Here is a 16498-nt window from a genome sequence, read left to right as displayed (position 1 = left end):
GCACATACAATAAAGGAGACAAAGGGCATTCCTGGCACACTCTCTGACGTATAGAAAAAGGCACCAATGAAATGCCATTAACAAACCTAGCTACCTGAGAATTTGAATATAAGGCAGCCACCGCATCCCTAAAGAAACCCTAATTCCATATTTATGCAGAACCGCAAATAAAAAATCCCACTCATGATCCACCCATTCCACGCCTATGGCCACACCCCCCCCCCCTTTTGATGGGACACCTTAGACTTTACGCGCACCACTTTATAGATAGAATATATTTAGCAAGTTGTGCGTGTAAATTCTAATTAAAGCCAGTTAGTGTCAATTGCCTGTTAAGTGGCAATTACTGCTGCTGATTGGCTTATTAACTAATTAACATGCGTGCACAAATACAGAACATGCCTGGATTTGTGTGTGCAATTTCGGTCACGCTATATAGAATCCAAGGTTGTGTATAAATTATTGCTTCTTGCAAAAGGCGCAGAAGCCGGGAAACTCACTAGGTAAAACTCAAAGGGGAAAACGATGGCTTATAATAACCTCAGTAATGGAAAAGGATTTTTGCAGCATTTTATTTTTCAGTGGAAAATGTCTCATGGCAGAATAGGAGGAGTTGTGGCCATGGCTGGCCCGTCAGTGAGAGGAGGAACAGAACTTAGTTCTGCTACTCTGACTGACTTGGTGATGGTGCAGCCCTCAACCCTGGCTCCTTCCATTGTCTCATTTTAAATAAATAATTTTAATCTGGAACTTTATGCAAATCCAAAGCATGGGCTCCCAGTGGCTGATAGATTAGCCCAGCCCTGACATACAGCTTTCTAACATGTGTCTGTGTCTGCCTGTACATAGGAAAGGATTACAGTCAGAGTGACTTCATTGTGGTTAGGGCCAGATACAACAGAGCAGAAATTACAGCCGGCAAAGCTTTCCAGGAGCCGCAGGTCATAGAGGGGGAAAAGGGAAAAATAACCTGAAAGGAAGGAAGTTGCATGATGGGCTGTAGAGACAGTAGCATGGAGTCTAAGGTATATGATCAGATGCACATTTTGAAAGGATTTTAGGACGTCCCTCACACACAGTTAAGTTAGCACCAGGGATCTGTTCTAACTGTTTAGGCAGTGCTCAAGAGAGAGCAGCCAGGCTTCACATTTTGGGTAAAGACAGCCTTTTCCAGGGGTTTGGAGAGCTCTGTTTCTCATCCCAGAGATGTATAGTGCTCTTCTGCTTCTCTTACGAGTGTGTGGTGCACTGTGGATAGTTTTCCCTTCAAGTGTGTGCACCTGATATCTTTTATTGTAAAGATTTATTAACCATCTTTATGAAGAGGTTCACCCTGCTTTAGAAACGCTGTTTCACCAAGTGGCCTGCCTTCTTTCCCTTTTTCTTACCACCTTGGCCTGTGTTGCTGCCCCTTCAGCAGTGCGGGCACAACCTGTGTGCCGTGCAGCGTTGAGTTAGGCTCATGTTGATCTGTCTTCATTAGGAGAGTAGTAATTCTATAAAGTTGCGCACCCAAATTTCCAACTAGCATGCAAAGTTGGGCAGGCAAGTTATAGAGCAGTGCCAGTCATAAAACACCCATAATAATAAAAGAATTGAGAAACCCTCCTATCTCATCTCCAGTCCTCAGAACTGTACAACAGAATACCCACCATTAAGTACCGATAATAGCACCTTAAGTGGTGCTAATTGTGAGTGGAGGAGTGGCCTAGTGGTTAGCGCACCAGTCTTGACGTGCAGAAGTGGCCGGTTCAAATCCCACTGCTGCTCTGTGTGATCTTGGGCAAGTCACTTAACCCTCCATTGCCTCAGATTGTGATCCCGACAGAAATACCCAGTACCTGAATGTAACTCACCTTGAGCTACTACTGAAAGGTATGAGCAAAATCCAAATAAATAATAGGCAGTAATTTGTAGCAGGGGCATAGCTACAGGGGGCCTGGGCCTCTGGTTTGGCTGGCGTCCCCAACCCCGCCAGCTGAAGCCTTCTTCAGCGCCGGTCTCCAGAGCAGCCGCATTCGCTGCCCTGCTCTTCTTTCTTCTTGCTCCTCCTGTGCACGCTGACGCTCCTTCTCAGTTTCACGTAAAGGAGTGTCAGCGTGCACAGGAGGAGCAAGAAGAAAGAAGAGCAGGGCAGCGAACACGGCTGCGCCGGAGACCGGCACTGAAGATGGCTTCAGCTGGCGGGGGTTGGGGACCCCCGCCAGCAAAGGTAATTGTTTTTGCAGGGGAAGAGGCGAGGCGGTGGGGAGGGGGGGGGAGGTAGAGCGGCACTCAGGCCCCCTCCCACCGTGAGGTCTGGCTTTGCCCCTGATTTGTAGTTAGTTGTGTAAAGTAGTGTAGTAGCTGTGTAAGTCCACCTTTTAAAGGTAATAAATAGGAATAAAGCAAAAGAAAATAAGATGATACCTTTTTTTTGTATTGGACTAACAATACATTTTTGATTAGCTTTTGAAGGTAACCCTTAAGATCAAAAAATGAGCAAAGTTGACGAATATCAGAATATATAAGAGAAACACAAAAGCATCCCAATGACCAGTTTCACAGGAAGAGGGTGCGGTGGGGTAGGTGAGAGGGAGGAAGAGATGGATGGGTAATAAGAGGGTGACAAAGCAGTATAATTTTATGGTTTATGATGGGAGAGAAAACCCAGATCTATAAGTCCTGTCTGGTGGCTGTCAAAATAGTTCATCATTTCAACTTCAAAAGTCTTACATTCCTGGATTATTTTAAAAAATCTCCTTTTAGTATTCTCACTATACAATCATTGATGCAGTGTTCTGGTTTTGTAAAGTTCTGTCCCACAGAGGTGAGGTCCTGGTTGGAATTGTGATGTTTAATATGATGGCTGTGTACATTGATTCTCGTCTTTAGCATCTGGCTTGTCTCTCCAATTTTTATTTATCTATTTAAAAGACTTTTATTCTGCTTAATTTGAAGTTCTTAGCGGATCACGTAAATACATTCATAATTCAGAACTTTTAGTACAAGAAGAGTGCTGGACAGACTTCTATGGTCTGTGTCCTGAGAATGGCAAGGACAAATCAAACTCAGGTATACATAGAAAGTATCACATACCATGTAAAATTAGTTTATCTTGTTGGGCAGACTGGGTGGACCGTTCAGGTCTTTATCTGCCGTCATTTACTATGTTACTATATTAAAAAAACAAAAAAAAGCAAACTCACGTTATATCTCTACAAACAGTTAAACAGTTAAGATAAATCAGTCCATTGGAAGAACAAATGCTAGAGAAATCATTCTTTACCCCAGCTAAATGCTTGCTTAAACAGCAATGTTTTAAGCTCCCTTTTAAATTCTTCAAAGTTTTGATGAGGCAGCTTATTCCAATGTGCTAGCCCTGCAATGCAGCACCCTTCCTTTGCACATTTTGTATTGAATGATATATATCACATTTGAAGATAAACATGTGAAGGATCCCCACATGCTAAATGTTTTTCCTTAGCGTCCCTCCGGACCGGCCCAGGGTTGGACTGATGGGTTGTGCACGCCTTACAGCAGTGCACAACCTATCAGTCCAACCTGGGCCGGTCCGGAGGGACTAAAGGAAAGCAAATTAAACTGATGGGACTAAAGGAAAGCAAATTAACTGGTAAGGTCTAATTTCTCCTCCTTTGTGTGTGGACTGTGAATTCTGTTGGCATAGTTTGCAGCTTCGTATATATTGCAGGGACGTGTGCCATTCTTTTCTTTTTGAGCTTGTATTGGGAGCTTGCCTTTCACTACTCTTTGTTTCAGATTAGGTGGTTGTTGGAAAGCCAGCATGGTGGAACTGGGAATATCTCTTCAGTAGTTCATTCTCCTGGAGTAGTGGCTGTGGATCTTTTATGATTCTTCTCAATTTTTTCCAGCTCTGGATTGTATGTCACTACAAGGTGGTTTTCTTCTTTCTACTGCAGTAGGTTTTCTCTAGGTATTTTAAGGGAAGAGGCAATGTTCTTTTTTTGAGGTTTTAGCCTTTTTGTTTGAAAGATTCAGTTATGATTTTGAGGTATTTGTCTCTTGGGTCAGAGCATACAGAGGTATCATGTGGCTTGGCTGTGAATAATGGATTTATTTGTATGTGAAGGGTTGAGGCAGCTGCATCATGTAACTGTACTTACGACGTTTAGGTGCTAAGTTCATAGAATAGCGTCTTGCGCACTTCTATAAAGGGGGCGTTCACATAGGCAGGTCAGGGGTAAAGTCTTGCAGTTGTGTGTGTAAGTTAGAGCAATGTTTCTCAGGTTCGGTCCTGGAGTACCCCTTGCCAGTCAGGTTTTCAGGATATCCACAATGAATATGCATGAGCTTTCAATTCAATTCAGGTCTTATGTACCGCTAATATCGCCTGCTTAGAGTTCAGTGAGGTTTACATCATAAGTGGGATGAAGTTATTACAATATTATAGGAAGGACGTTGTGTGACTACAGTCGGGTTGGATTAGACACAGTGTTACAATGTAATATGTAGGACATTGTGTGAGTACAAACTTGTTGGTTAGATACCATGTTACAGTATACAGTGCGGGTTACATCATAAGTGGGATACAGTTATTACATTATTATGGTAGGACATTGTACTCATACAATCTTGTTAGTTAGATACCATGATACAACTTGATTTGCATACACTGCTACCATTGTATGCAAGTCTTTCATGCATATTCATTGTGGATATCCTGAAAACCTGAGGCAAGGGTACTCTAGGACCGGACTTGGGGAAACACTGAGTTAGAGAATACTATTACATATGTGCACAGTCATTTACACCAGGCTTTGACATGGCATAAGTGTTTGTGCGTGCATGCTAACTTACGCTGAACTCTTTAACGGTGATAATTTCACATGCAACAGGGTTTCCAGCTGGGGAAAAATATTCCCAGCCCAACCCGCACCCAAAGGTAGCCCAAAAACAGCCCAAGCTGCCGAGTTGGCTATCTGAGGAGCTCCTCACCTCTTCGCATGTGCTGGTCTGCTCCACTTGCTGTGCTTTCCGCACTTTCTCTTCTCTCGCTCCTGACATGCTACTGCTGCTCTGCAGTGCTGCTCCTCCCCCCTCAAAGTGATGCGTGATGAGTCATCATCAGCTGATGATCACATCATGCACTTCACCATCCTGTTGGTCAAATTTGGAACCAAGCCTCATTAAAATCAAGCTCAGCTTAAACATCATGAACTCATGGGCAAACACAGTCCAACTAAAACTCAACACAGAAAAAACACACTGTCTCATCATCTCATCCCAATACAACAGATACAAACCCACAAACATTAACACCCCAGGATACACCCTCCCTATTTCAGACAGCCTGAAAATTCTTGGAGTAACAATCGACCGAAACCTCCAACTAGAGTCCCAAGCTAAACTCACCATTAAGGAAATGTTTCTCTCAATGTGGAAACTAAAACGTGTGAAACCATTCTTCCCGAGGCAAATATTTTGCAACCTGGTACAGTCAAGGTCTGTGATGCCCTTAGATGTCCGGGGCCGCATGCGCGCTACACTGAACGGATCAGTGTGTGTCTACCCTTCGCCGACAGGTGTGGGTAACCCGCTGAACCCTGTTCGTGATAGGGATCGGGGATTGCAATTGTTTCCAATGAATGAGGAATTCCCAGTAAGTGCGGGTCATAAGCTTGCGTTGATTAAGTCCCTGCCCTTTGTGGAGGAGTGGCCTAGTGGTTAGGGTGGTGGACTTTGGTCCTGAGGAACTGAGTTTGATTCCCGGCACAGGCAGCTCCTTGTGACTCTGGGCAAGTCGCTTAACCCTCCATTGCCAGCCGCATTGAGCCTGCCATGGGTGGGAAAGCGCGGGGTACAAATGTAACAAAAAACAAAAACAAATGGTACTAAGCCACACAGACTATTGTAACAAAATCTATGCTGGATGCAAAGAACAAATCATAAAGAAACTTCAAACTGCCCAAAACACAGCAGCACGGCTTATATATGGAAAAACGCGTTTTGACAGTGCCAAACCACTCCAAGAAAAACTGCACTGGCTTCTAATTAAGGAACGTATCGCATTCAAAATCTGCACAACAGTTCACAAAATCATCTACGCTAGGCACTGGGATACATGACAGACCTCATCGACCTACCACTCAGAAACACCATAAAATCAGCACGATCATACCTAAACTTCCATTACCCAAGCAGCAAAGGACTCAAATACAAATCCACCTATGCTTCCAGCTTTTCCTACCTGAGTGCACAATTGTGGAACTCACTACCAAAAGTAGTAAAAACCACACTCGACCACATGAATTTCCGGAAAGCACTAAAAACAGAACTGTTCAGTAGGGCATACCCCACCGACCCAACATAAAAAACCTGGACATTTGCGACACAACGTAACCAAAGATCGTAACGGACATATCCTAACTCTTCCTTTCCCTCACTAAGTTCTCCCCAATTGTCTTTACCATACATGTATCTCACTCTACCATAATATCACCTTGATATTACTCGCAACTTGTATTTGTTCATACCAGAATCGGTTAACGCCGATTACGGTACTATGTAAGCCACATTGAGCCTGCAAAGAAGTGGGAAAATGTGGGCTACAAATGAAACAAATAATAATAATTCCGGCTACAAATTTGACCAATTGGGTGTCAGTACAGAACCGGAAAGAGAAACCAACAGCAGCCACCCATAAAAACTAAACTGGCTGAAAAAGTCACAACCTGCGAGTGCCAGAAACTGCCCACGGCCAGCAAAATAAATTCGCCCAGTTCTGCAGGAAAAGACTTGGCAGTTAATACCCAAATTCTTTGTACCTAATTTTTGGACACTTTCTTGAAGCTATCCTTATATGAATGGAGCAGCCCCCGTTCCATGATCTTTTCGCAGCTGTGCTATGGCTGTAGACCTGAAAGCACACTTCGTCCCATCGGGTTTTCAGGATATCCACATGAAAGAGATTTGCATGCAGTGTCTCAATTGTAAATAAGTCTAGCTCATGAATATTTATTTTTATCTTGTTGGGCAGACTAGATGGGCCAGACAGATCTTTATCTGTCGCCATTTACTATGTTATTGTGGATATCCTGAAAATTCGATGGGACGACATGTACCCTGAGGACTGGGTTGGGAACGTCTGCTCTAGACCTTGCTGCTGCTGCTAGGTTTTGAAGCCACGGAGCGATCAGATTTGCAACAGCAGAATTGGTAGAGCTTGGGATCTGTTATTAATGTTGCTCAAACCCTTTACAATGAGGACTGTGTTCGAAGAAAAGCCTGGTATCAGGCAGAAACTTCAGTCCTTGCCATTCAGCTGGGTAATTCTAGGCCAGCTTTGTATTCCGGTAACTCCCACAGCTTCTAATTTTTCTTGATTTGCCCTAAACTGACACGGGATGGACACATGACAGAAGATACAGCCAGCAAATCCTGGCAGTCTGGATTGCTTTCTGTAAAGTTGATACAGTGTTTTCTTTTTAGCAGAGAGAAGTACTGAGTGTTGTGTGGGGATTTCTATGGTATTACTCACTTGATTGGGACTGATTCTCAAAACTCTGGCGTTGTATGAAATAGTGCAGAGAAAAACCTTCCCAATGCTCAACACTAATAGCTTACAAATTATATTCGAGCTGTTAAGGGGGAGGGTCGTGCCTGGTGCATGAGCACAAGAGTTTCACAGTAAGTGCAGCTCTTGTGTGCATGCCTGGGGAGGAGAGCCGCCAATTTTGCATGTGTTTGGAGGTGAGCAACAACAGTTCAAATTACTGAGCAAGAGATAAATTTCTTCTGGAGAGTAATTTCTCCAGCAAATCTGTTTCAAGAGAATCCCAGCACTGCACAGAAGGACGGAGCTTTTTACTGCCTGTGGTATCCAGCCTCAGGTGGTGCATCTTGGGCAGATGAGGAGATATCTATTCTCAACCTCCCCTCTGCCCTCTTTCATCCCAGACTGGTAGATTATAAACCAAAAAGCATCAGGAATTTTCCAATCCCTTCAGCGCTACTTTGGAGCTGGCGGTAGGTTCCAGTGTTTATTTATTTATTTATTGCATTTGTATCCCACATTTTCCCACCTATTTGCAGGCTCAATGTGGCTTTCAATATTACATCATGACAAGTGTCGTTAGAAAGTAGACACACAATTAATTACATACAGAGGAAGTGTAACAGCATTAATGGGTAGTATCAGTTCAATAAGCAAGTGAACAGTCAGAATATCATTAATTACAAACAGAATAAGTGTAACAGAATGGATATAATCAATTCAGTAAACAAGTAAACAGTCAGACTATCAAGTAACTAGCGATGTGTTAGAAATCCTATTGAATGTTCTGGTAAGTCTTGTTGAAAAGATGAGTTTTTAATGATTTTTGGAAGTTAGTTGTCGTGCATAGTCTTCAGATCAGGTGGCAATGCATTCCACATCTGCGTGCCAATGTAGGAAAAGTTAGACGCAAGTACTAACTTGTATTTTAGACCTTTACAGCTTGGAAAGTGAAGTTTCAGGAATGTGCGTGCTGATCTTTTAGCGTTCCTGGGTAGGCTGGAGCATTTCCATGAATAATCTTATGAATCAGCGTGCATACCTTAAACACCATACGTTCTTTAACTGGAAGCCAATGCAGCCTCTCTCTTAGGGGTTTAGCACTTTCGTATTTTGTTTTTCCAAATATTAGTCTAGCTGCAGTATTCTGAGTTGTCTGAAGTTTCTTGATGATATAGTCTTTGCAACCAGCATAAAGTGCATTGCAATAGTCTAGGTGACTTAGAGGCTCATTTTCAAAGCACTTAGCCTCCCAAAGTTCCATAGAAACCTATGGAACTTAGCCTCCCAAACTGCTTTGAAAATATGCCTCTTAGTACCATTGACTGTACCAGGTTGCGGAAGATAGCTCTTGGGAAGAAAGGTTTTAATCTCTTGAGTTTCCACATTGATTGAAACATCTTCTTAGTTGTATTCTTCACATGACTTTCAAGTGTGAGATTTCGATCAATGGTAACTCCAAGAATCTTCAGTGTGTCAGAGATAGGAAGGGAAAAGTTTGGTGTGGTAATGGAGGAGAATTTACTTGTGTTATGTTGTGATAAGACATTGTGTTTTTTCAGCATTGAGCTTTAATTGAAAAGCATCTGCCCATGATGAATGCATAATTTGGAAGCTGTGATTGATATTGTCCATAATTTCCATTAGATTATTTCAGAACGGGATGTAGATCACGACATCATCTGCCTATATGTACGGATTAAGGCCTTGGCTGGATAGCATTTTGGCCAAGGGTGTCATCATTAGGTTGAAGAGGGTTGGGGAGAGTGGAGATCCTTGGGGAACTCCGCATTCCAGTGTCCATAAAGCTGACGTATTTGAGTTAGTCTTCACTTGGTATGATCTTGTAGTTAGAAAGCCTCTAAACCAATTGAGAACGTTGCCTCCAACTCCAAAGTATTCTAGAATGTTTAATAGTACATTATGGCTTACCATGTCGAATGCACTGGACATGTCAAATTGTAACAGGAGTATGTTGTTGCCAGTTGCAATTGCTCGCTTGAATTTAGTGAGCAAAGTAGTTAATACTGTTTCAGTGCTGTGGTTAGCCCGAAATCCTGATTGGGAGTCGTGAACATAGTAACATAGTAGATGACGGCAGAAAAAGACCTGCATGGTCCATCCAGTCTGCCCAACAAGATAAACTCATATGTGTATACCTTACCTTGATTTGTACCTGCCTTTTTCAGGGCACAGACCGTACAAATCTGCCCAGCAGTATTTCCTGCCTCCCAACCACCAGTCCCGCCTCCCATCACTGGCTCTGGCACAGACCGTATAAGTCTGCCCTCCACTATCCTCGCCTCCCAACCACCAACCTCTCTTCCCCCACCTGCTCCGCCACCCAATTTTGGCTAAGCTTCTGAGGATCCATTCCTACTGCATATGATTCCTTTATGCATATCCCACGCATGTTTGAATTCCGTTACCGTTTTCATCTCCACCACCTCCCGCGGGAGGGCATTCCAAGCATCCACCACCCTCTCCGTGAAAAAATACTTCCTGACATCTTTTTTGAGTCTGCCCCCCTTCAATTTCATTTCATGTCCTCTCGTTCTACTGCCTTCCCAAAGTGTCAGCTAACTACTGTTGTTATCAAGGCAATTCTCTAGATGGGGACCAGAAATGGTAGTCTGATCAAAGAATTTTTAATTGATTTAACTTTTAAAATTGTCTTAGAATATAACTTTCCTCTTGGTGATATAAATCTAAATATTCCCAATAAATTATAGCAGTTTCAGCAGTGTAAAATGTAACTTTTGAGTCTCAATTGAATGCAATGCTGTTTAAACAGCCTCTCCTCTCTCTCTCTATCAATCAGAGCTTGGCAGGAAAAGAAAGAAAGAAATAAAAGGTTTCACAGGGCAAATTAATTAATTAAGCAATAAGCATTAAATTAAAGAGAATATCTGGTATCTCACCTATAGCCAGAAAGTTGAGAAGTTTGGAATTTAAAGGTCAGAATTTACTTTACTGTGCAGGAGTTTGGATTCAGGGGTCCAATACCTGGAAAGTTACAAAAACAAGTGGGTTTGTCTCCCCCTTCAGAGGCCAAACCTATCTCCTGCTGTGCAGTGAAATCCTCCCAAAGTGTCAGCTAACTACTGTTGTTATCAAGGCAATTCTCTAGATGGGGACCAGAAATGGTAGTCTGATCAAAGAATTTTCAATTGATTTAACTTTTAAAATTGTCTTAGAATATAACTTTCCTCTTGGTGATATACATCTAAATATTCCCAATAATTATAGCAGTTTCAGCAGTGTAAAATGTAACTTTTGAGTCTCAATTGAATGCAATGCTGTTTAAACAGCCTCTCCTCTCTCTCTCTATCAATCAGAGCTTGGCAGGAAAAGAAAGAATTGAGAATTTATCTAAATATTCAGTAAGTTGTTTGGTTACCATACCTTCCATTAGTTTGGTTATCAGAGGGATAGACGCTACTGGACGATAGTTGGTTAAGTCATTTGTGCTTTTTTGGGGGGTCCTTGGGTAAAGGGGTGAATAAAATGTTTCCTTTATCCTTTGGGAATAGTCCATTTTGTAACATATAATTTAAATGGCGCGTGAGGTCTGATACGAATTGTTGAGGAGCTAATTTTAGAAGGTTGTTAGGGCAGATATCTAATTTGCATTGGGACTTGGCAAACATTTTGAGACCTTGGGAGATGGAATCAACCAAGAGTGTATCAAAGTTAGTCCAGGTTCTTGGGAGAAGATGTGTGGGAAAGATTAGAAAGAGGAGCTGTGGGGGTGTCTGTCCATACTCCTCTGCAGGAGAATGCAGTTAAGGTGCTAAATAGGTGGTATCTTACGCCTGCGCGCCTGCAGAGGATATTTCCGAACTGTTCGGACAGATGCTGGAGGAAGTGTGGTCACAAGGGCACCATGGGGCATATTTGGTGGGACTGTGTCAGGGTTCGAGCATTCTGGAGAGCGGTCCACTTCAGGCTTCAGAATTGGTTGGGGTGCACGATTCCTTGGGATTCTCTGCCCGGATTGCACGCCTAGCGCCACACCAGCAGAAACTGGCGAACCATGTAGTTGCCACAGCAAGGGTGGTAGTGGCATCCAGCTGGAAACGTGAGGGAGTGCCACCGGTAGCTAAGTGGCTGTATAAACTGAGATATGTGAGAGAGATGGAGAGATTACTTGCTGAACGTAAACACCACATGGGGAAGTGGCACTTAGTATGGAATCAAATTCCGGACGGTGTTCTGTGAGACCTTACTGGTTATTGAAGTGAGTGTACCGAAAAAATTTCGGTTATTGTATCCACCATGGGGTGGGCTGGGAGGGGGAGAACTATAAAACTTAAAATTTGAAAAAAACCGAAGTTCTGTATTGTTAATGAAGAAAAGGCGAAACTGTAGAGTGTTATATGGATAGGAGGATTTCCTGAAGATTAGTTAAGTAGGGGAACACTGTTTTTTTCTGTTTGACAAATTTGTGTATCATCCTTTTTACTGACTTTTGCATGTTATGATTATACAGTTTCGTTGCACAATAAAGACCTTGCAAATAAAAAAAAAGTTAGTCCAGGTTCTGTCTACCGGATGTTCACCGGGGATTGGATCTAGGCCGTCAAGAAATCTTACGTATTCTGTGGAATTGATATGTAGTGTAAGTCTTAACAATTTTCTCTCTGAGGTAATTCGCCAGATTATCTGCCGAGGGGGTATTTGTGCTGTTAGAGGTGATCGGTGTGGTATCTAATAATTTGTTCACAAGTTGGAAGAGTTTATGTGTATCATTATAGTCTGGCCCAATTTTAGTTTTATAGTATGCTCTTTTGGTTTGTCTGATGGTATATTTGTATTTTCTTTGTAGATGTTTCCAGGCATTGAGTGTGGAGTCGTCTTTCTTTTTGTTCCATGCTCGTTCTAACCTTCTAACTTGGGTTTTTAGTTTTTTCAGTTCTTCGTTAAACCACGGTATTGAGTTTTTTCTTCGTGATGTTCTAGTTTGTAATGGTGCTATATTGTCTAAAATGGTTCTGCACCTGTTGTCCCATTCTTGAAGAAATTGATTTGAATCTGTTTGAGCTGACCAGTCATCATTATAAAATTGTTGCCAAAATATGAGCGGGTCAATTTGACCTCTCGTGGTATAGGTTATACGTTCTTTAATATGGTGTAAGTCGTTTTTTCGCCATTGGAGGTGGAAATTTAAGTTGTAATGATCAGACCATGGTACAGTTGTCCATTTTGTAGATTTTGATAGAAGATTAAGGTCTGATGAGAATTTGTACGTGATGATGTCAAGTGTGTGCCCTTTAATATGAGTTGGTTCCATATTTGGCCACTGAAGATCCCATAATAGGAAGAGATCCATACATTCACGTACATTGATAGAGTTATGGTCTTCAAGGTAAAGATTAATATCCCCTAATATAATAAGGTTGGAGGTGGAAATACATGTGTTCGATATGAAGTCCATAATGTGTGTTTGGCAGTCAAGCCAATTTCCTGGTGGTCTGTAAAATAGGACTTCATTAAGGTGGTTACACAAATTTATATGATTAATTCTGACTGAGGCAATTTCGAGTTGTGGAAGTATGGACTCAGTTATGGTAGTAACAGTAAAGTGGGATCTATGGATTATTATTGCTATTCCTCCTCCTCTTTTTCCATTCCTCGTCTAGTGGGTTATTTTGTGGCCAGGGGGGCACAAATCTAGAATTATAGGGTCTTTAGGATTGTGAATCCAGGTCTCGCTGATAAAGAGAAGATCAAGGTTATCTGATACAATCCAGTCTGTTATAGTTGTTGTTTTGTTGACTACTGACCTGGCATTTATATATCCCAATTGGATTGGTTGGTAGGATTCCATTAGGGTCGAAGGTGTGTTAATTTTTATTAGTTGTCTATCCTCTTGGAGTTTGGTTTTATTTTGTCCTTTCTTTCCTTTAAATTGGTTATAGGTATATGTAGTAGATTTACCTTTTGGTTGGTTGTTATTCTTCTGATGATGATTATTATATTTAGTATTTTTTCACGGAGAGAGTGGTAGATACTTGGAATGCCCTCCCGCGGGAGGTGGTGGAGATGAAAACGGTAGCGGAATTCAAGCATGCGTGGGATAAACATAAAGGAATCCTGTTCAGAAGGAATGGATCCTCAGAAGCTTACCCGAGATTGGGAGGCGGGGCTGGTGTTTGGGAGGCGGGGCTAGTGTTGGGCAAGACTTCTATGGTCTGTGCCCTGAAAATGGCAGATACAAATCAAGGTAAGGTATACACAAAAAGTAGCACATATGAGTTTATCTTGTTGGACAGACTAGATGGACCGTGCAGGTCTTTTTCTGCCGTCTACTATGTTACTATGTAGGTAATCTGCAAGGATTAACTACTGTGGGTATACTGTTGTCTGTGGGAATAGTGGTTAGAACGTGGGAGATCAGTGATAGGGAGTAAATTGTTAAGAGTAATTTGGTAGTATTCATTTAGCTTTGGTTTTTGGAATATACAAAGGGTAATGGAATTTACTGACTAGCAATTAGGTAGTTTGGCTGGTGACACTTGCAGTCATTAGTATGATATAGTACAATGTAATCCAATGCAATAGAAGCAGTAATAGCTAATAGGATTTTAACAGAGCGATAATGCTAGTCACTATAGTGCAATATGATGCAATATAAGCACTTGTAGATCATTAATACATGTCAGTGTAACCGTACCTTATAGTGCAGTATAACGTAACATTGGTAGTTAGAGGTTAAATCTAATGATTCAGGTCATTAATGCAATTCAGAATAATCCAATGTGATGCTGTAGGAACCGTTAAGAGGAAGTTAGCAGCAAAGTATGGCAGTAAATAAGATATTAAGAGTCAATAAGAAGTGATAGAAACCAAAATAGAGCAGTAAAAGGTATGGATCCCTTATTGTTCGTCTATATTACCATAGACAGGTTAGTTGAAAAAGCTGGGGCAATGGTGGGTTGCAGGTATTGACTGGAAATCTTCAGTCAGTCAAAAGCAAAGGTCAGAGATCGTTTTAGTGGGTTCACAAGATGAAGGCAGACCCAAGGGCCATTAACATGTGGTTGAGGTCTGTTAATATTGTGAGAGGCAGGAAAAGACAGCCGGTCTCTAAGCTAAGTCAACCATCAGCATCGATCGTCAAACTGGGCTGTCGACAGCGCATCTGAGGTCGCAGGGAGGCTAATCTCCAGTTGGGCCAGTCAGCCGCACCTGTCTCCGAGTTGGACCGCTACCAGCGCGGTTGAGGTTGCAGATACTTACGAGTCACAGGCCTGGTGCAATTCTTCGGCGTGCTTCGGCTCAGAACAGCTGATCACAAATAAATAGGCCTCGACAATGGGCTCAGGAACTATCCAAAGTGAGTCTCGGACAAACCATCCAAAACCGTGGCCGATTACAGTCCTTGTCTGAGTGGTCAGAGGATCAAGACCCGCGACGATCTCTAGTAGCAGTTCTGGCCAGTATCGCTAGAGTAGAGTCTGTTTTATGTGCTGTTCTCTGAGCATTAGAGGGACTAGCTAATGACCTCATTAACATCCATTCGCCTACATTTACATACTAATTTGTGGCCATCTTTGGTGCAGGTATTGTCCATCATTGGTGCACACCCTAACGCTGGCGCTAATCACCTCTAGCGCTAGCTTTTTAGCATCGGCCCCTTTTTTGGTTAAAGTGTTTCAAGCTGCACACATTCAAAGTCTCTGGTTCCAACTCTGGTGGTGGGGGGATTGTTTCTGATTACGAACAGCATAGAAACACATTTGTTTACTTCTGCTCTTAATGATGAGGGTAATAAATTGTTTTGAAAAAACATCAGGTATAGAGACATAAAGGTGGAGTGTTCTTTAGGAAAGGATATTTGGCATTCCACCTAGACCCCATGACATCCTCTCACCCTGCTTGATCCCAGCATATCAATTCAATGACTCTATCCCTAGTATCTTGCTCTCATCTGGATTCCACTTGTCAACACAATTTTTTTTCCACCCTCTTCATGGAACTCTTAGGGCCAAATCTCATTACAAGAAATTTAAATCTGGTCTCAAGTGTGTGTGTTTTGTTTTGTTTCTGTTTTTTTACATAGGCCTTTGCAGAGGGGACTGGGTAGTAAAAGTAGTAAGTAGGATGACCTTCTGATTTTCTGCTCCTGAATCCTTCATCTTCTGGCATGTCTTGTGTTATTTGCAGATGTTGATACCTTGCATTAGACTATATATATATTAAAAAATCAATGCTGTTGTATAAAAGCTTCCTGGGCCCCATAGGTTTCCTCCCAAGCTGCACAGAGGGAAAGCATTTTGAATGGCCGTAGGACAGAGAGTATTCCTGGATTCTCTGCAGGTTCTGATCATTTTATTGGATATCATCAAAAGTCTCCAAAGAACGCCAACATCATGAGCTCTAGAGACCACACAGATTCCATTTTCAGACTCTTTTTGGGTCAAAGAGCTGTGACCTGCTGAAAAGAAACCTTTTCTCTAGAACAGAACTGTAATGTGCTTTTAGGGGCTGGGCTCCAAGCACCCACTCTTTCCTCTTCTTTAGCAGGCAGGATTTTCATATTTTTTGGTTATCAATAGAAATCAAACAAAATAAAACATGGAAAAGAAAATAAGATGATACCTTTTTTATTGGACATAACTTAATACATTTCTTTCGAAGGTTGCCCTTCTTCGTCAGATCGGAAATAAGCAAATGTGCTAGCTGACAGTGTATATAAGTGAAAACATTCAAGCATTACTATGACAGTAAAATAGATACCATTGGAGATTCTACATGGAATGTTGCTACTATTGGAGATTCTACATGGAATGTTGCTATTCCACTAGCAACATTCCATGTAGAAGGCTGCGCAGGCTTCTGTTTCTGTGAGTCTGACGTCCTGCACGTACGTGCAGGACGTCAGACTCACAGAAGCAGAAGCCTGCGCGGCCACATTGGTGATCTGCAAGGGCCGACTTCTACATGGAATGTTGCTAGTGGAATAGCAACATTCCATGTAGA

The 16498-nt window shown here is 42.1% G+C and overlaps 1 protein-coding gene across 1 annotated transcript in view; it reads left to right on the top strand.

The window, feature by feature from the left end:
- The window catches only part of ZDHHC8 (zinc finger DHHC-type containing 8), a 104674-nt gene that overhangs the window by 27122 nt on the left and 61054 nt on the right, over positions 1–16498 (top strand). The window lies entirely within an intron of this gene.

Source organism: Microcaecilia unicolor, chromosome 11 (genome assembly GCF_901765095.1).
Source record: "Microcaecilia unicolor chromosome 11, aMicUni1.1, whole genome shotgun sequence".
Lineage (NCBI taxonomy): Eukaryota > Metazoa > Chordata > Amphibia > Gymnophiona > Siphonopidae > Microcaecilia > Microcaecilia unicolor.
Note: the sequence above shows the minus strand (reverse complement) of the source record. Positions and strands in the feature narration are given on the sequence as shown.